Raw genomic sequence first — 21,802 nt, forward strand, 5'->3', positions numbered from 1 at the left:
GCTACTTCGAATCGCTAGGTTTCCCGGATCATCAGCAAGGCAAGTAACACTTTGATCATGCTTTCCAACTACCCAGTTTTATTGCATTAGATCAATCCTCACACATTGCATGCTTAGGATGTAATTAAATTGTGGGTTTGGGAAGTAGTTGAGGTAGTACCTATTACCTGTTATTATCAAACCTTTGGGAGTTACTTCTACGTTTGCTTATTATGCCATGCTATGCTAGTAGACGTGGATTGGGTGAGTGTATCCATGACAGATGTGAGATTGTTAATTAATGGTTTACTTAAGGTGGCAACTTAAACACACATCTGAGTGGATTGAGGCACCTGGGTATTCCAGGATTGCCTGTTTTTTTATGGACCGCCACCCAGGCTCAAAGGGATCATGAGATTATTCACACTAGAAACTTCCGTGTGTAGCCACAAGCTATTATGGGCTCTAGCATAGTTGATTAAGTTGTGCGAACTCTTACAATGGTGTACTAGCAGATGTAGGGGAAAGTAGGTGTAACGGTCTACCCGATCATAAGGTGTAGCGCTTCTGAAAGACTATGTCTCGGTCATCCGTCTTCTCAAACACCATCTAGTGCGAGAAACCAAATGGAGGCGATCGAGTCTTGTGGGGAAAAGTGCGCAAACCTCTGCAGAGTGTATAGACTAATCATGATTAGCCGTGTCCCCGGTTATGGACATCTTGAGTATCTAGTACCTGGTTTATCATGTGAATCTGAACATGTTACTCTAAATTAATTTTGTTGGGTTTGTTTAATGATGATGCTTAATTGGGATTGAGAATGCTGTCAACCATTCTCAATGTTTAACAACCACCATGATAGTTAAATAAAATTTATTCCTTTGCAGTAGGGAAAAATTGGCTTTACGCAAAACTGTAACCATTGAGCTTTCCACCAGCCAAATATGCATATAGAATAGCCTGTTTCATTCCATTACTCTCTATGTGTTACTTTGTCAGCATATTCCATGTGCTGACCCATTTCGGGCTGCAACATTAATGTTGCAGACTTTTCAGACGACGATTAAGGAGTTTTTAGGTCGTGGTTCTATACTCAGTGATGTCGTTGGAGTTGATGGACTCACTTATCTTCCAGGCCTTCCGATGTTATCGTTATTAGATGGCCTTAAGCCATATTTATTGTAATAAGTTCTCTTTTGAGACACTCAATGTAATAAGTGTGTGATTGCTACTCTGTTATAAATCCTTCAAGTACTGTGTGGTGTCAGCATTACTGATCCAGGGATGACACCTGAGCACAGAGATTGGACCGTTTGAGGTCTGGTCGCTACAAGATGGTATCAGAGCACACGCTGACTGTAGGACACGACCACTAAGATAAAAGACCTAGATCACTACTCACTCTCTTCTCTTTTTGACTTCTCATCTTTCTACTCTTTTAGGATGGCGGATGCAAGGAACAAGTTCACTCAACCGGATGAAGATACACCCTTTGGACGTCACTTGAAGGAAGTCACTACATACCTGAACATAGGAGTACCAAGCTTCACCGGAACCTACAACGCCACTTTACCTGAAGAGGAGCGCTAGATGATTCAAGTACAAGTTCTAGGAAGGACGTTCATGCCAGTCACTGAGCCCATAGAGTTTTATTTTGATGCACCAACTTGGAGTCTAGGAAAGAGCATGGCAGCTCACATCGCCATGGGACGTATTGGAGAAGTCTACCGCAATGATCTTAAGGATACTATCTACCAGATTTGTGGGCGCCGAGATGAGCACTGGGAGATGATCAGCACCAGGAAGGATAGATCAGTCGCAGCTTTTATCCAAGAGTTAAACCAGCACATTCGACGATAGGAGAACCAGATGTGCGCCGACATGATAGATCTGAAGAAGGCAAAGACAAGAATCAAGGAACTAGAGGAAGAACTCAAGGCTACACGTGAAGATTGCGAAGAGGAAACAGAAGTACTAGTGGACAAGAATGCCGACCTAATAATGAAGCTAGCAATATTTATGGGAGGCCCTACTCCAGTAGAAGAAGACGAAGAACCCAAGGAGATTCGCCTGGAAGACTACATCATCATCGACGACACCGACTCGGATCCAGATGATAGCGATGATGACTATGTTGATGAAGCTGGAGCAGATATAATGGAGTCTGAAACCGAAGAAATATTTGTAGTAGACCATCTCATCAGTAGTAGTAGTCCACCATGTAAATATAGTAGTCCGAGCACTTTTGCGATAGTTAGATCGATTGTATGCCCTTGTTTGATTGATTGAATGAAGTGAATTGTTTGCTTTTGCCTCATGTGCATATGGGTAGTGTTTTCTCTTTAGACTCCCTCTATTCTTAAATCTCATCTTTTCTAAAACCCTCAGATGCCTCCAAGACGTGACCCCGGATTTACCTTCCCACCGGAGCTCACCCAGTTGATCCAGCAGCAGAACACATTGGTGCAGTTGCTAGTCCAGAATCAGAATCAAGGGAACAACAACAACAACCCACCACCACCTGTTGATCACTTAGCCCGTTTTCTTAGGCTGAATCCGCCGGTGTTTTCCAGTAGCACCGAGCCGATAGTAGCAGATGATTGGCTCTGCAAGACAGCTAGAGAGTTGACCACAGCAGGATGCACGGATACGGAAAAGGTGAAGTTTGCCACACATCAGCTTGAAGGACACGCAGCATCATGGTGGGAGAATTTCACAGCCACTTTCCCTGTCAACACTGTCACATGGGACCAGTTTCAGCAGGCTTTTCGAACTGCCCATGTTTCAGCAGGAGCTATGGCCATGAAGAAGCGAGAGTTTCGCAACTTGCGCCAAGGAGGACGGATAGTTGGCCAGTATGTGGAGGACGTTAGTAAATTAGCACGTTATGCCCCAGATGACGTTGCTACGGATGCAGCTAAGCAGGAGAAGTTTCTGGAAGGACTGAATGATGAGTTGAGCATGCAGTTGATGGTAGCCACCTTCAACAACTACCAGGAGTTGGTAGATCGTGCTCTTATGATTGAAGGGAAGCAGCAGCAGATTGAGAATCGCAAGGGGAAGTATGGACAAGGGAAGCACAATTCAGGAGCTCAGCAGAAGACACGTTTTACCCCTAGACCGGGAGGACATTTTCAGCATACCCATGGAGGAGGTAGCTCGCACAATCACAATGGCACCAAGAATGGTAATGGGAATGGAGGAAGTAACGGCCAGAACCGCACCAACCCATCGACCCCAGCCAAGAGAGACCTGAGCCAAGTCACTTTTTTTAAGTGCCAGAAGACCGGATATTATGCCAATGAATGTCCTGAATCCCATAATGGAAATGGCAATGGAAGCTCTGGGAAGAAGCCGAACCCTTTCAACAGGGGACAGGTGAACCACATTAACGTGGAGGAGGTTGAAGAGCAGCCGGATGCAGTAATCGGCAAGTTTTTGGTTAAGTCATTTACTGCACTTGTTCTTTTCGATACTGGTGCATCGCATTCATACATATCAAGGGGATTTGTGGATAAGTATAACCTGCCCACCAAAGTTCTTAGAACACCTATGTTAGTAAGCTCACCAGGAGCGGAGTATATGGCTAGCAAGGGATGTTTCCAAGTGCCATTAAGTATAGGTAAACATGTGTTCCCCTCAGATTTGATAATATTGGAATGACAAGGTTTGGATGTAATTTTGGGTATGGATTGGTTGTCGATGTATGGAGGAAACATCGATTGCGCCATTAAGTCAATCTTGCTTACCACCCCAGAAGGGAGAAGGATCAAGTATGTATCCCGGCATGTGCCGAAGAGGACTCAAGTAAATTGTTTAACAGGAGTTGTGCAGGAGGAAGTACCAGTAGTGAAGGATTTCCCGGATGTATTTCCAGAAGAATTGCCAGGCATGCCACCGGATAGAGATATTGAGTTTTTGATTGAGCTTTTTCCAGGCACAGGGCCAATATCAAAGAGACCATATAGGATGCCTGCAAAGGATTTGGTGGAGATTAAGAAGCAAATTAAGGAGTTACTGGATAAAGGATACATTCGCCCAAGTTCATCACCTTGGGGATCGCCAGTACTTCTAGTGGAAAAGAAGGATGGATCGTTAAGGATGGTTGTTGATTATCGAGGATTGAATGAAGTAACCATCAAGAACAAGTACCCACTACCAATGATCAATGATCTGTTTGATCGATTGCAAGGAGCTAAGATATTTTCCAAGATCGATCTGTGATCAGTATACCACCAGTTGAAGATTCGAGAACAGGATATACCTAAGACGGCTTTTACCACCAGGTATGGGCTGTACGAGTATACCGTTATGTCATTTGGTCTGACTAACGCACCTGCATATTTTATGAACATGATGAACAAAGTGTTTATGGAGTTCTTGGATAAGTTCGTCGTAGTGTTCATTGATGATATCCTGGTTTACTCGAAGAATGAAGAGAAGCATAAGGAGCATTTGCGTTTGGTTCTTGGTAAACTCAGAGAACATCAACTATATGCCAAGTTTAGCAAATGTGAGTTTTGGTTGAAGGAAGTTGGATTTCTCGGACACGTTATATCCGGAGAAGGTATATCAGTAGATCCCACTAAAGTTGATACCGTGACCAAGTGGGAAGCGCCAACAACAGTTGGATAGATCCGGAGTTTTATTGGACTCGCATGATACTACCGGAGGTTTATTGAGAATTTCTCAAAGATTGCGAAGCCTATGACGGAGTTGTTGAAGAAGGATACCAAGTTCATATGGACTGAGGAATGTGAGGCTAGTTTTCAGGAGTTGAAGAAACGTTTGGTTACCTCACCAGTGTTGATTTTACCGGATCAGACCCAGGATTATGAGGTGTATTGTGATGCTTCACGTCGAGGACTTGGAGCAGTTCTTATGCAGGAAGGAAGAGTTGTTTCATATGCCTCACGACAGCTTAAGCCCCATGAGTTGAATTATGCTATGCATGATTTGGAGTTAGCGGCCGTAGTGCATGCATTGAAGACTTGGAGACATTTTTTGATTGGAAACCATTGCGAGGTGTACACGGATCACAAGAGTTTGAAGTATATTTTCACACAGAAGGAGTTGAACCTCAGACAAAGGAGATGGTTGGAGCTCATCAAGGATTATGATATGAAATTGCATTATCACCCCGGAAAGGCTAACGTAGTAGCTGATGCATTGAGCCGCAAGAGCCATGTCAACACCCTAATGACGGGAGATTTACCAAGGGAGTTAGCCGAAAATCTTCGAGAGCTATGTTTGGAAATAGTTCCAAGAGGCTATGTAGCAGCATTGGAGATTCAATCTACTTTGACGGATAAGATCAGAGAAGCTCAAAAGAATGACAAGGAGATTGCCTCTATTAAAGATAAACTGAGCAAAGGAAAAGCTAAGGGATTTCGTGAGGATGAGCACGATACCTTATGGTTTGAAGACCGTGTTTATGTGCCAAATGATTCGGAGATCAGGAAGTTAATTTTACAAGAGGCCCATGATTCACCGTATTCGATTCACCCAGGAAATACCAAGATGTATTTGGATTTGAAGGATATTTTTTGGTGGGCCGGAATGAAGAAGGATATTGCGGAATATGTAGCGGTTTGTGATGTATGTCAGAGAGTTAAGGCAGAGCATTAGAAGCCAGCCGGATTGCTACAGCCATTGCCGATACCCGAATAGAAGTGGGATAAGTTAGGCATGGATTTTATTACAGGATTGCCTAGAACTCGTTCAGGCTATGACTCGATATGGGTTGTAGTTGATCGTTTGACAAAGGTAGCTCATTTCATTCCAGTAAAGACTACCTATACCAGTGCCAAGTTGGCAAAGATATATATGACCAGGATCGTATGTCTGCATGGAGTTCCAAGGAGCATAGTATCAGACAGAGGAACCCAATTTACCTCAAAGTTCTGGAACCAGTTGCATGAAACTTTGGGAACCAGACTGGAGTTTAGCACAGCTTTCCACCCGCAGACAGATGGACAGACAGAGAGAGTCAACCAGATTTTGGAGGATATGCTAAGAGCTTGTGCGCTAGATTACGGATCTAGTTGGGATGAGAATTTGCCGTATGAAGAGTTCTCTTACAACAACATCTATCAATCCAGTTTGAAGATGGCCCCTTTCAAAGCCTTGTACGGAAGGAGGTGCAGGACCCCATTGTCCTGGGATGAAGTTGGAGACCACCAGTTGTTTGGACTGGATCTGATAAGGGAGTCTGAACAGAAAGTGAAATTGATTCGCGATAGGCTCAAGGTAGCCCAATCCAGGCAGAAGAGCTACGTAGATTCTAAATGCAAGGAGACAGTTTACGAAATCGGAGACCGAGTTTATCTTCGACTATCTCCACTTCGAGGAGTTAAGCGCTTTGGAGTTAAGGGAAAGTTAGCGCCACGTTTTGTAGCCCCATACAAAGTTTTGGAGCGTATGGGAGAAGTAGCCTACAAGTTGGAATTACCCAAAGGATTGTCGGGAGTTCACGACGTGTTCCATGTATCCTAGTTGAAGAAGTGCCACGCAGAGATGGCTGACATACCGCTGAGAGATACGGTACCACTGGAAGCAATTCAGTTGGATAGTGATTTGACCTATGAGGAGAAACTAGTTAAGATTCTAGAGTATGCTAGTCGAGTCACCCGCAACAAGGTTATCAAGTTTTGCAAGGTTCAGTGGAGCCACCACACGGAGGATGAAGCCACCTGGGAACGAGAGGAAGATTTGCTGAAGGACCACCCTCACCTATTTTCTAGCCAACCTGAATCTCGAGGGCGAGATTCATCTTAAGGGGGGTAGGTTTGTAACATCCCAAATTTTCAATTTGGAATGTTATACACTAGATCATCATTGCATATCATATTTATTGCATTTTGGTTGATCCTAGAAATTTTACGCAACTCAAGGACCATCGGAGAGAGTTGGGGATTTCGTTATTTTCATATTTGAGTTGTCTCAAATTTTGAAAATAGGATCATTTGATTTTATTTATTTTATCTTCAATTATTTCTATTACAAAAAGAATAGAGAGGGAATAAAATGACTATCCCAAAATAAAGAAATATTGAGGATTTAATAAAAAAAATCAATTAATATTTTATTTTGGTTTTATTTGCCATTTTATTTGAATATAGGAAAAATGTGCGTTTTTTCCAAATTGCATTTAGGCCCCAAATAAATGTTCATCCTGTGCGGCTTGATTTTAGAAGCCGGGGGGAATTTATTTTGGGATTTTTGGAGTCCGTTTAGTATTTCTTTTGTTTTTTCTTCCGAGCGTAATTATTTAAAAAAAATGTCCGAACCGACCTTGGGCCGTAACCGGCCAGGACTCCTCCTGGCTGGGCCTCTTATAAGCCGCGCCCCGCCCCCCGGCCGAGGCCCAAGCCGCCGCCCCGCCCAAACCCTAACCCTAGCCGGCCCCGCCGTCGCCCCGCCGCCTCCGCCCGCCGGACCGCCACCGCCGCCGTTCGCCGGAGGTAGTTTTTTTCCGCCTCCGGTTTTTCTCGAAAAACCATTTGGTTTTCCGATGGTTTTGTTTGTTTTTTTAGTTTCAGTTTTTTTAAATAGATCGTTTTTTCTGATTTATTTAATTAGCGAGCGTTTGTCCGTTCGTTCGTTTCAACGAACGTTCATCGTTTTTCTTTTTCTCAGATTAAATCCGCGATTTTTCTGAACGCGATTCCTGATCCGATTTTCGTTTTAGTCTAAGTTTTCGCTCGTTTATCGGAATCAGGCGATTCAAGCGCCTGGAGTTTCGTCTCGAAACCCTCTTTCCGTTTAGCCAACTTAAACAAGTTTTTGGCCACTGTAAAAATTGCCTTAGATCTAGAATAGTAAACGAAGCCTGTTTCTTTTGCCGTTTGTCTTTAGTTGCTTTGTTCGATTTGATTCTTTTGCCAACCGGAGTTCTTAAGTTGAACTTTTTGGTTAGATCCCTTATTTGAGTTTTACCTGTGCTTTAGTTGATTATTTATTGTATGTTTGTTTGTTTGCGATAGAGTACCCGGAGTGCGCCGCTTGCTACTTCGAATCGCTAGGTTTCCCGGATCATCAGCAAGGCAAGTAACACTTTGATCATGCTTTCCAACTACCCAGTTTTATTGCATTAGATCAATCCTCACACATTGCATGATTAGGATCTAATTAAATTGTGGGTTTGGGAAGTAGTTGAGGTAGTACCTATTACCTGTTATTATCAAACCTTTGGGAGTTACTTCTACATTTGCTTATTATGCCATGCTATGCTAGTAGACGTGGATTGGGTGAGTGTATCCATGACAGATGTGAGATTGTTAATTAATGGTTTACTTAAGGTGGCAACTTAAACACACATCTGGGTGGATTGAGGCACCTGGGTATTCCAGGATTGCCTTTTTTTATGGACCGCCACTCAGGCTCAAAGGGATCATGCGATTATTCACACTAGAAACTCCCGTGTGCAGCCACAAGCTATTATGGGCTCTAGCATAGTTGATTAAGTTGTGCGAACTCTTACAGTGGTGTACTAGCAGATGTAGGGGAAAGTAGGTGTAACGGTCTCCCCGATCGTAAGGTGCTAGCGCTTCTGAAAGACTATGTCTCGGTCATCCGTCTTCTCAAACACCATGTAGTGCGAGAAACCAAACGGAGGCGATCGAGTCTTGTGGGGAAAAGTGCGCAAACCTCTGCAGAGTGTATAAACTAATCATGATTAGCCGTGTCCCCAGTTATGGACATCTTGAGTATCTAGTACCTGGATTATCATGTGAATCTCAACATGTTACTCTAAATTAATTTTGTTGGGTTTGTTTAATGATGATGCTTAATTGGGATTGAAATGCTGTCAACCGTTCTCAATGTTTAACAACCACCATGATAGTTAAATAAAATTTATTCCTTTGCAGTAGGGAAAAATTGGCTTTACGCAAAACTGTAACCATAGAGCTTTCCACCAGCCAAATATGCATATAGAATAGCCTGTTTTATTCCATCACTCTCTATGTGTTACTTTGCCAGCATATTCCATGTGCTGACCCGTTTCGGGATGCAATGTTAATGTTGTAGACTTTTCAGACGATGATTGAGGAGTTTTTAGGTCGTGGTTTTATACTTAGTGATGCCGTTGGAGTTGATGGACTCACTTATCTTCCAAGCCTTCCGCTGTTATCGTTATTAGATGGCCTTAAGCCATATTTATTGTAGTAAGTTCTCTTTTGAGACACTCGATGTAATAAGTGTGTGATTGCTACTCTGTTATAAATCCTTCAAGTACTGTGTGGTGTCAGCATTACTGATCCAGGGATGACACCTGAGCACAGAGATTGGACCGTTTGAGGTCTGGTCGCTACACGCGCTCTGTTTCCTCTCTCCCTCCCTCTCTCTCTCTCTCTCTCTCCTGACCGGTGGGGCCCGGTGTCAGCCTCACCCCTCGCACCCGAAGCGGTACGAGTGGAGGCGTATCCTGGCTTTACGCCATCGACGTCACCCCCTAGGTTTCCTAATTTATTCAAAATAATTCAAATATTTAACCACAACTTTGACTAGTGATAACTCCTAGCCCCTAAGTCCAAATGAGTTGATTCTTTTTGCATTGTGTTTGTTTCAGAAAGCTCTAGTAGCACCCCAAAATGTGGAATTTTCCTTGTTGTCTAGAATTTCTGATGATTTTCAGAATGGTTTTTGATATTTCGTTTTGTGGTTTTTAAATATTTTTAGAAGGTGGATCTTGCCTTGAAGATAACCAGGAGGAGTGTGACCCTCCTCTGCACTAAGGCAAGCCACACCAGCATTTGGATGGTGTCATTTCAATATCTATGATTGTTTGTACTTAAATATGAGTTCTTATATGCATTTAAAAATTTGTTAAATAAATATGGTTGCTTGCTAGTTACTTTGTCATGCTTGAAATGCTTGTTTAAGTTACTGGTTGAATGCATGTACTAGTTTGGTCTAGTAGAATAAAATTTTACCTTAGTGGTATTGCTATGATAAATAAAGATAGTTCTTTTGTTAAGTGATATCTTCATATAAATTATGAGTTAGTAAAAATATTGCATGATAATAAAAGTTGAGTGAGAACCAGTAAAGTTTAATCATGAGTAGTGCAAGAAGGTTATGATGATAAGTTTGATCCGTACATGGGAGCTGTATGCTTTGCATTTTGATTAGTTGCATGATCATGGCATCGTATGACTTGGTAGTTTAAATTTTTATTCAAGTTAAACCTGTAATAAGTCCACTTGAATATGACGTTGATCAAGTGAGGGTGCCACTGAATCGGGTTTTCTCAGTGCGACCACATTTACCTTGAGGGAGGTCTTGATTCGACCCTTTGTTGCGCCTCTCGCCGGTGCCTCCAACGAGGGAAGGTTATGGGCGTGCATACCCTGGCCCGGTAAGCAAACATAACCTTGTGTGCCCATTTGTTTTTATGGTACCTTGTCCCCGTTTGGGACCGTTTTGCCACGACGGTGGCCGTTGGTGTCTTTGGTAGACACGGGGCCACCTAGGACATAGCCCTAAGAGGGAGTTTGTCGGAGTGGCCGGGAGAGTGTCATGACAAGGGGAGGGTTTCGTTGGAATGTCATGGTCCACCCGATTGGGAGGGAGAGGCCATGGATTCTGTGGTGTGGGTAAAGTGCGCTACCTCTGCAGAGTGTATTAAATCCATCGATAGCCGCGTCCTCGGTTATGGGCACAACTCGGAAGTAAGTCACACCATGGATCAACTTTTATAATTAATCTTGCACACTAAATAACTGTTGATGGCACTGATGGTTCTAGAGATCATGAGCCGATCATGAGTGATTGGGTTCAGTTGTGATCCGGGTATGATCATCGTTTGGTTACGAGGTAACCAGTCTGGTAAGCGAGTCCGTGGGACTCGGTGCACATGTTGGTTTCACCACATTAGTAGCATTACTTGCATTGCATTAACCTGATTAATTGTCATGATATTGTTTGTCATTATGCTTATGTTTGTTGTGAGCTTGCAATTACATTCAATGTACTGACCTGGCGTGTCATGCCAGTTTTCAGGCAAGTCGTTTCACATCGGAGAGCTTCTCGCATCTAGGCTGTATCCACGTCGGTGTCCCTGTTCTATGTAGTTCCACTTCATCGTTCTTCCACTGCCGTGTAGTTCGTGTAATCGAGGCCCCTTTATGTTCATTAAATAATGTACATACTGTTCAGCTGCATCGTGTGTACCGCTTGGCTTCTTATCTCGATGTAATATTAGACCCGTGTAATCTGCTAGCATCAATAAAGTGATTGTTTCTGTACCATGTTGTTGTGTGTTGCGAGAAGACTTGATCTCTGGGCTGGCAATGCAAGGTAAACCGGTTGCTCTGAGTCGGGGTGCCACAACTCTTAGTATCAGAGCCGCGCTGATTGTAGGACACGCTAGATCATTAGTGCATTAGTGGAACGGTAAATAGTTTGGTCTGAGTGCCGGTAGTCATAGAAATTGGTTCCCGCATTGCATGCATGGTTATCTATTGTTATTACTAACCGTATGATGGTTGTGAGTGTAGATGGCTCCAGTTCCGATCTTGTACCATCCCGATGAAGGAAATATGCCCTAGAGGCAATAATAAAGTTATTATTTATTTCCTTATATCATGATAAATGTTTATTATTCATGCTAGAATTGTATTAACCGGAAACATAATACATGTGTGAATACATAGACAAACAGAGTGTCACTAGTATGCCTCTACTTGACTAGCTCGTTGATCAAAGATGGTTAAGTTTTCTAGCCATTGACATGGGTTGTCATTTGATTAACGGTATCACATCATTAGGAGAATGATGTGATTGACATGACCCATTCCGTTAGCTTAGCACACGATCGTTTAGTATGTTGCTATTGCTTTCCTCATACCTTATACATGTTCCTATGACTATGAGATTATGCAAATCCCGTTTACCGGAGGAACACTTTGTGTGCTACCAAACGTCACAACGTAACTGGGTGATTATAAAGGTGCTCTACAGGTGTCTCCAAAGGTACTTGTTGGGTTGGCGTATTTGGAGATTAGGATTTGTCACTCCGATTGTCGGAGAGGTATCTCTGGGCCCTCTCAGTAATGCACATCACTTAAGCCTTGCAAGCATTGCAACTAATGAGTTATTTGCAGGATGATGTATTACAGAACGAGTAAAGAGACTTGCCGGTAACGAGATTGAACTAGGTATTGAGATACTGACGATCGAATCTCGGGCAAGTAACATACCGATGACAAAGGGAACAACATATGTTGTTATGCGGTCTGACCGATAAAGATCTTCGTAGAATATGTGGGAGCCTATATGAGCATCCAGGTTCCGCTATTGGTTATTGACCATAGACGTGTCTCGGTCATGTCTACATAGTTCTCGAACTGGTAGGGTCCGCACGCTTAATGTTTCAATGACAGTTATATTATGGGTTTATATGTTTTGATGTACCGAAGGTTTTTCGGAGTCCCGGATGCGATCACGGACATGACGAGGAGTCTCGAAATGGTTGAGACATGAAGATTGATATATTGGAAGCCTATGTTTGGATATTGGAAGTGTTCCGGGTGAAATCGGGATTTTACCGGAGTACCGGGAGATTACGGGAACCCCCCGGGGACTTAATGGGCCTTGGTGGAAGAGAGGAGAGGCGGCCAGGGCAAGGGCCGTGCGCCCCTCCCCCTAGTACGAATAGGACAAGGAGAAGGGGGCGACACCCCCCCTTCCTTCTTCTCCTCCACCTCTTTCCCCTCTCTCTCCTAGTCCAACAAGGAAAGGGGGGGGAGTCCTACTCCCGGTGGGAGTAGGACTCCTCCTGGCGCGCCCTCTCTCCTGGCCGGCCGCACCCACCTTGCTCCTTTGTATACGCGGGCAGGGGGTACCCCAAAGACACAACAGTTGATCAGTTTGATCTTTTAGCCGTGTGCGGTGCCCCCCTCCACCATAGTCCACCTTGATAATACTGTAGCGGTGCTTAGGCGAAGCCCTGCGTCGGTAGAACATCATCATCGTCATCACGCCGTCGTGCTGACGAAACTCTCCCTCAACACTCGGCTGGATCAGAGTTTGAGGGACGTCATCGGGCTGAACGTGTGCTGAACTCAGAGGTGCCGTGCGTTCGGTACTTGATCGATCGGATCGTGAACACGTACGACTACATCAACCGCGTTGTGCTAACGCTTCCGCTTTCGGTCTACGAGGGTACGTGGACTCTCCCCTCTCGTTGCTATGCATCACCATGATCTTGCGTGTGCGTAGGAATTTTTTTGAATTTACTACGTTCCTCAAAAGTGGCATCCGAGCCAGGTTTTATGCGTAGATGTCATATGCACGAGTAGAACACAAGTGATTTGTGGGCGATATAAGTCATACTGCTTAACAACATGTCATACTTTGGTTCGGCGGTATTGTTGGATGAAGCGGCCCGGACCGACATTACGCGTACGCTTACGCGAGACTGGTTCTATCGACGTGCTTTGCACATAGGTGGCTAGCGGGTGTCAGTTTCTCCAACTTTAGTTGAACCGAGTGTGGCTATGCCCGGTCCTTGCGCAGGTTAAAACAACATCAACTTGACAAACTATCGTTGTGGTTTTGATGCGTAGGTAAGAACGGTTCTTGCTAAGCCCGTAGCAGCCACGTAAAACTTGCTGCAACAAAGTAGAGGACATCTAACTTGTTTTTGCAGGGCATGTTGTGATGTGATATGGTCAAGACATGATGCTAAATTTTATTGAATGAGATGATCATGTTTTGTAACCGAGTTATCGGAACTGGCAGGAGCCATATGGTTGTCGCTTTATTGTATGCAATGCAATCGCCCTGTAATGCTTTACTTTATCACTAAGCGGTAGCGATAGTCGTAGAAGCATAAGATTGGCGAGATGACAACGATGCTACGATGGAGATCAAGGTGTCGCACCGGTGACGATGGTGATCATGACGGTGCTTCGGAGATGGAGATCACAAGCACAAGATGATGATGGCCATATCATATCACTTATATTGATTGCATGTGATGTTTATCTTTTATGCATCTTATCTTGCTTTGATTGATGGTAGCATTATAAGATGATCTCTCACTAAATTTCAAGATAAAAGTGTTCTCCCTGAGTATGCACTGTTGCCAAAGTTCGTCGTGCCCAGACACCACGTGATGATCGGGTGTGATAAGCTCTACGTCCATCTACATCAGGTGCAAGCCAGTTTTGCGCACGCAGAATACTCAGGTTAAACTGACGAGCCTAGCATATGCAGATATGGCCTCGGAACACTGAGATCGAAAGGTCGAGCGTGAATCATATAGTAGATATGATCAACATAGTGATGTTCACCATTGGAAACTACTCCATTCACGTGATGATCGGTTATGGTTTAGTTGATTTGGATCACGTGATCACTTAGAAGATTAAAGGGATGTCTTTCTAAGTGGGAGTTCTTAAGTAATATGATTAATTGAACTTAAATTTATCATGAACTTAGTACCTGATAGTATCTTGCTTGTCTATGTTGATTGTAGATAGATGGCCCGTGTTGTTGTTTCGTTGAATTTTAATGCGTTCCTTGAGAAAGCAAAGTTGAAAGATGATGGTAGCAATTACACGGACTGGGTCCGTAACTTGAGGATTATCCTCATTGTTGCACAGAAGAGTTACGTCCTGGAAGCACCGCTAGGTGTACCACCTGCGCCAGCAACTGCAGACATTGTGAATGCCCGGCAGTCATGTGTTGATGACTACTCGATAGTTCAGTGTGCCATGCTTTACGGCTTAGAACCGGGACTTCAATGACGTTTTGAGCATCATGGAGCATATGAGATGTTCCAGGAGTTGAAATTAATATTCTAAAAGAATGCCCGGATTGAGAGATATGAAGTCTCCCATAAGTTCTATAGCTGCAAGATGGAGGAGAATAGTTCTGTCAGTGAGCATATACTTAAGATGTCTGGGTACTGCAATCACTTGATTCAACTGGGAGTTAATCTTCCGGATGATAGCGTCATTGACAGAATTCTCCAATCACTGCCACCAAGCTACAAGAGCTTCGTGATGAACTATAATATGCAAGGGATGGATAAGACAATTCCCGAGCTCTTCGCGATGCTAAAGGCAGCGGAGGTAGAAATCAAGAAGGATCATCAAGTGTTGATGGTCAATAAGACCACCAGTTTCAAGAAAAAGGGCAAAGGGAAGAAGAAGGGGAACTTCAACAAGAACAACAAGCAAGTTGCTGCTCAGGAGAAGAAACCCAAGTCTGGACCTAAGCCTGAGACCGAGTTCTTCTACTACAAGCAGACTGGTCACTGGAAGCAGAACTGCCCCAAGTATTTGGCGGATAAGAAGGATGGCAAGGTGAACAAAGGTATATGTGATATACATGTTATTGATGTGTACCTTACTAGAGCTCGAAGTAGCACCTGGGTATTTGATACTGGTTCTGTTGCTAATATTTACAACTTGAAACAGGGACTACAGATTAAGCGAACACTGGCCAAGGACGAGGTGACGATGCGCGTGGGAAATGGTTCCAAAGTCGATGTGATTGCGGTCAGCATGCTACCTCTACATCTACCTTCGGGATTAGTTTTAGACCTAAATAATTGTTATTTGGTGCCAGCGTTGAGCATGGACATTATATCTGGATCTTGTTTGATGTGAGACGGTTATTCATTTAAATCAGAGAATAATGGTTGTTCTATTTATATGAGTAATATCTTTTATGGTCATGCACCCTTGAAGAGTGGTCTATTTTTGATGAATCTCGATAGTAGTGATACACATATTCATAATGTTGAAGCCAAAAGATGTAGAGTTAATAATGATAGTGCGACTTATTTGTGGCACTGCCGTTTAGGTCATATCAGTGTAAAGCGCATGAAGAAACTCCATACTGATGGACTTTTGGAACCATTTGATTATGAATCACTTGGTACTTGTGAACCGTGCCTCATGGACAAGATGACTAAAACACCGTTCTCCAGAACTATGGAGAGAGCAATAGATTTGTTGGAAATCATACATACAGATGTATGTGGTCCGATGAATGTTGAGGCTCGTGGCGGATATCATTATTTTCTCACCTTCACTGATGATTTAAGCAGATATGGGTATATCTACTTAACGAAGCATAAGTCTGAAACGTTTGAAAATTTCAAAGAATTTCAGAGTGAAGTTGAAAATCATCGTAACAAGAAAATAAAGTTTCTACTATCTGATCGTGGAGGAGAATATTTGAGTTACGAGTTTGGTCTACATTTGAAACAATGTGGAATAGTTTCGCAACTCACGCCACCCGGAACACCACAGCGTAATGGTGTGTCCGAACATCGTAATCATACTTTACTAGATATGGTGCGAACTATGATGTCTCTTACTGATTTACCGCTATCGTTTTGGGGTTATGCTTTAGAGACGGCCGCATTCACGTTAAATAGGGCACCATCAAAATCCATTGAGACGACGCCTTATGAACTATGGTTTGGCAAGAAACCCAAGTTGTCATTTCTTAAAGTTTGGGGCTGCGATGCTTATGTGAAAAAGCTTCAACCTGATAAGCTTGAACCCAAATCGGAAAAATGTGTCTTCATAGGATACCCAAAGGAGACTGTTGGGTATACCTTCTATCACAGATCCGAAGGCAAGACATTCGTTGCTAAGAATGGATCCCTTCTAGAGAAGGAGTTTCTCTCAAAAGAATTTAGTGGGAGGAAAGTAGAACTTGATGAGGTAACTATACCTGCTCCCCTATTGGAAAGTAGTTCATCACAGAAAATGGTTTCTGTGACGCCTACACCAATTAGTGAGGAAGTTAATGATGATGATCATGGAACTTCAGATCTAGTTGTTACTGAACCTCATAGATCAACCAGAGTAAGATCCGCACCAGAGTGGTACGGTAATCCTGTTCTGGAAGTCATGTTACTAGATCATGATGAACCTACGAACTATGAAGAAGCGATGGTGAGCCCAAATTCCGCAAAATGGCTTGAGGCCATGAAATCTGAGATGGGATCCATGTATGAGAACAAAGTGTGGACTTTGGTTGACTTGCCCGATGATCAGCAAGCAATTGAGAATAAATGGATCTTCAATAAGAAGACCAACGCTAACGTAATGTTACTGTTTACAAAGCTCGACTTGTTGCGAAAGGTTTTCGACAAGTTCAAGGGATTGACTACGATGAGACCTTCTCACCCGTAGTGATGCTTAAGTCTGTCCGAATCATGTTAGCAATTGCCGCATTTTATGATTATGAAATTTGGCAAATGGATGTCAAAACTACATTCCTGAATGGATTTTTGGAAGAAGAGTTGTATATGATGCATACAGAAGGTTTTGTCGATCCAAAGGGAGCTAACAAGGTGTGCAAGCTCCAGCGATCCATTTATGGAGGTGACAAAGAGCTCATCGTAAATGGTTACGTTGATGTAACGCCCTCGATGCGGCTATATCTCCCACATGTCGAAGCACGACTTAGAGGCATAACCGCATCGAAAGCAATGTCGCAAGTGAGGTAATATTCATAACAACCCATGTAATAAATAAGGGAAAAGATACATAGTTGGCTTACACTCACCACGTCACACAAATAGCATAAATATCATTACATTCATCCAGATACACTCAAGGTCCGACTACGGAACCAAAATAAAGATAAACCCCAAATGTAACAAAGGCCCCGATCGCCCCAACTGGGCACCACTACTGATCGTCTGGAAAGGAAACGTAGTACCGTCCTGAGTCCTCATCAAACTCCCACTTGAGCTCAGTCGAATCTCCTGGAACGGTATCATCGGTCCCTGCATCTAGTTTTGGAAGTAAACTGTGAGTCACGGGGACTCAGCAATCTCACACCCTCGCGATCAAGACTATTTAAGATTATAGGAAGGGTAAAAGGTATGAGGTGGAGCTGCAGCAAGCGACTAGCGTATATGGTGACTAACATACGCAAATGAGAGCGAGAAGAGGGGGCAATGGCACGATCGAGTAAACTATGATCAAAAAGTGATCCTAGAACAACCAACATTCAAACATAACTCAAGACCATGTTCTCTTCCCGGACTCCACCGAAAAGAGACCATCACGGCCACACACTCAGTTGATTCATTTTAATTAAGTTGAGTTTAAGGTTATCTACAACCGGACATTAACAAATTCCCATCTGCCCATAACCGCGGGCATGACTTTCGAAAGATCAAATCCTTGCAGGGGTGTCCCAACTTAGCCCATCACAAGCTCTCACGGTCAAGGATATTCCTTCTCCAAGACAATCCGATCAGACTCAGAATCCCGGTTACAAGACATCTCGACAATGGTAACACTAAACCAGCAAAGCCGCCCGAATGTGCCGACAAATCCCGATAGGAGCTGCACATATCTTGTTCTCAGGGCACACTCGGATAGGTCAAGCTACGAGTAAAACCAACCCTCAAGTTGCCACGAGGTGGCCCTGTAGGCTGCCCATTTCGGACAACCACTCATAGGAGCACTGGCCCAGGGGGGTTTAAAATAAAGATGACCCTCGGGCTCCGGAAACCCAAGGGAAAAGAGGCTAGGTGGCAAATGGTAAAACCAAGGTTGGGCATTGCTGGAGGAGTTTTATTCAAGGCGAACTGTCAAGGGTTTCCCATTATAACCCAACCGTGTAAGGAACGCAAAATCAAGGAACATAACACCGGTATGACGGAAACTAGGGTGGCAAGAGTGGAACAAAACACCAGGCATAAGGCCGATCCTTCCACCCTTTACCAAGTATATAGGTGCATTAAAATAGACAACATATAATAATGATATCCCAACAATAAACATGTTCCAACAAGGAAGAAACTCCAATCTTCACCTGCAACTAGCAACGCTATAAGAGGGGCTGAGCAAAGCGGTAACATAGCCAAACAACAGTTTGCTAGGACAAGGTGGGTTAGAGGTTTGAGATGGCAATATGGGAGGCATTATAAGCAAGTGGTAGGTATCGTAGCATAGGCATAGCAAAAGAGCGAGCATCTAGCAAGCAAAGATAGAAGTGATTTCGAGGGTATGGTCATCTTGCCTGCAAAGTTCTCCGAGTTGACGTTAGATTGATCCTCGTAAGCGTACTCAATGGGCTCCTCGATCACGTACACGTCTCCCGGCTCTACCCAAAGCAAGAACACAAGCACAGGGAGACACAATCAACCACGTGCAATGCACAAACAACATGATGCAAAACATGGCATGATATGCGGGATGCAATATGCGATGCATATGCATGATTCGGAAAGGAAAGATTGAACCTGGCCTCAACTTGGAAATTCAAGAGTGCCACTGGAAAGAGGAGTTGATTTCGGTCGAAATCGATATAAAGATCACCGGAATCGGGTGCACGGTTTGGAAATGGCAAGCAAAACAAATATGGCACCGGTCTGCGATTAACAGCACGAGGCCATCTAAATGCATCAAGAACATGCTACAACACTCTAACATAGCAACAAAATACATGGCAGGGATACACTCATGATGCTTGACAAAAGATGAACAATGAGCTATGGCTAATTCACTCAATAACTGGTTCAAACAAGCATGGAAAAAGTGCAAAAGATATCAGGTTTCAGACTTTGTGAAATAAACAACATGCCAGGAATTTAACATCAGGAAGCAATGTTTAGAGCAAGAAAACAACATGCTACAGGAACATATAAAGGCAAAGCAAGGCATGGCATGAAGCTACTCAAAGCATACAACGAAAGTCCCTTACTGACCAAAAGCCAAAAGGGATCAGGAAATACAATTGCAACCACGTGAACATAGCAATTAACGTTAACAGATTCAGACTTACTGAAAAAACTGGAACATGGCAAAACATATATCAAGTAGGCATGTTTGCGAGCTCGACGCACTCACCACAAGGCATTGAAAGATAAACTAAGCATACACCCAGCAAGTAGACATGGCATAGAAGCTAAACATGGCAAGAACAACAACAAAGCATGCATGGATCAACTACAACAACCTCGGCGAAAATGCTTAACATGTAAACATTCTGCCAGGAACATTTTATAGCAATAGTAGAGCTCGATTGACTCAAGCTAGGGTGCTCCATAAATACAAACAAAGACATGGATGGATAGAGCACCACAATATATACAAAACATCCTTACTGATCATGCTCAAAAGAGGCACGGATCACTAGGTATCAACATGAACACATGGCATAAAAATATAGACAGGCAAAGAGTTAGAATATTTCTAAGTCCCTGAAATCAGTAACAATAAGTAAGCTACTTTGCATGCTTGTGCTAGTCACCACAGATATCACAAAAATACATGGCATACACCCCTGTAAAGATGGCATGGCATACTTCAAAACTCATGTAGAGCTCAAAATCATAGCATGCACACATCAATCATGGCAAAAATGCCAAATATTCAATTACTGATATGAAGCTGAAACTAACAGAAACTAGCACTCTTCCAACAGCATTTAGGGCACCAAGATGAACTCAAATGAACATGATGCAATGAGATGAAATGAAGTACTCATCGATACGAACATTTTGATATGCTACGCGCATGAATCGGAGCAACGGTTGCACAGTTATGACATGTCAAAGTATGCACAAAACATTAGGGTTCGGGGAGAAAGTCAACCGATCCAAAACTCCAGATCCAGATCCGGTTTGCACGCGGATCGGGGTTGCCGGAACAGTAGCCGTCGGAGGTCACCGGAGCTGTAGATCGCTGTCGGACTCGAGGAGAAGGGAGGAGGGGTCACCGGACTTGCGAGACGGCGCCAGCGTCGGAGAGGAGATGCAGGGCGGCGAGGTGCAGTCGGTGGAGGACGGCATCGCCGGAGCTGGGCGGTCACCGGCGATGGAGTGGATCACTGGACAGCAGTCAAGAACATCCTGAAATACCTGAAAAGGACTAAGGATATGTTTCTCGTTTATGGAGGTGACAAAGAGCTCATCGTAAATGGTTACGTTGATGTAACGCCCTCGATGCGGCTATATCTCCCACATGTCGAAGCACGACTTAGAGGCATAACCGCATCGAAAGCAATGTCGCAAGTGAGGTAATATTCATAACAACCCATGTAATAAATAAGGGAAAAGATACATAGTTGGCTTACACTCACCACGTCACACAAATAGCATAAATATCATTACATTCATCCAGATACACTCAAGGTCCGACTACGGAACCAAAATAAAGATAAACCCCAAATGTAACAAAGGCCCCGATCGCCCCAACTGGGCACAACTACTGATTGTCTGGAAAGGAAACGTAGTACCGTCCTGAGTCCTCATCAAACTCCCACTTGAGCTCAGTCGAATCTCCTGGAACGGTATCATCGGTCCCTGCATCTGGTTTTGGAAGTAAACTGTGAGTCACGGGGACTCTGCAATCTCACACCCTCGCGATCAAGACTATGTAAGCTTATAGAAAGGGTAAAAGGTATGAGGTGGAGCTGCAGCAAGCGACTAGCATATATGGTGACTAACATACGCAAATGAGAGCGAGAAGAGGGGGCAAAGGCACGATCGAGTAAACTATGATCAAGAAGTGATCCTAGAACAACCTACGTTTAAACATAACTCGAGACTGTGTTCTCTTCCCGGACTCTGCCGAAAAGAGACCATCACGGCCACACACTCAGTTGATTCATTTTAATTAAGTTGAGTTTAAGGTTATCTACAACCGGACATTAGCAAATTCCCATCTGCCCATAACCGCGGGCACGACTTTCGAAAGATCAAATCCCTGCAGGGGTGTCCCAACTTAGCCCATCACAAGCTCTCACGGTCAACGAAGGATATTCCTTCTCCCAAGACAATCCGATCAGACTCAGAATCCCGGTTACAAGACATCTCGACAATGGTAAA

This window comes from Triticum urartu, chromosome 3A, assembly GCF_056163025.1.
Source record: "Triticum urartu cultivar PI428250 chromosome 3A, HENAU_Tu73, whole genome shotgun sequence".
Taxonomy (NCBI): domain Eukaryota; kingdom Viridiplantae; phylum Streptophyta; class Magnoliopsida; order Poales; family Poaceae; genus Triticum; species Triticum urartu.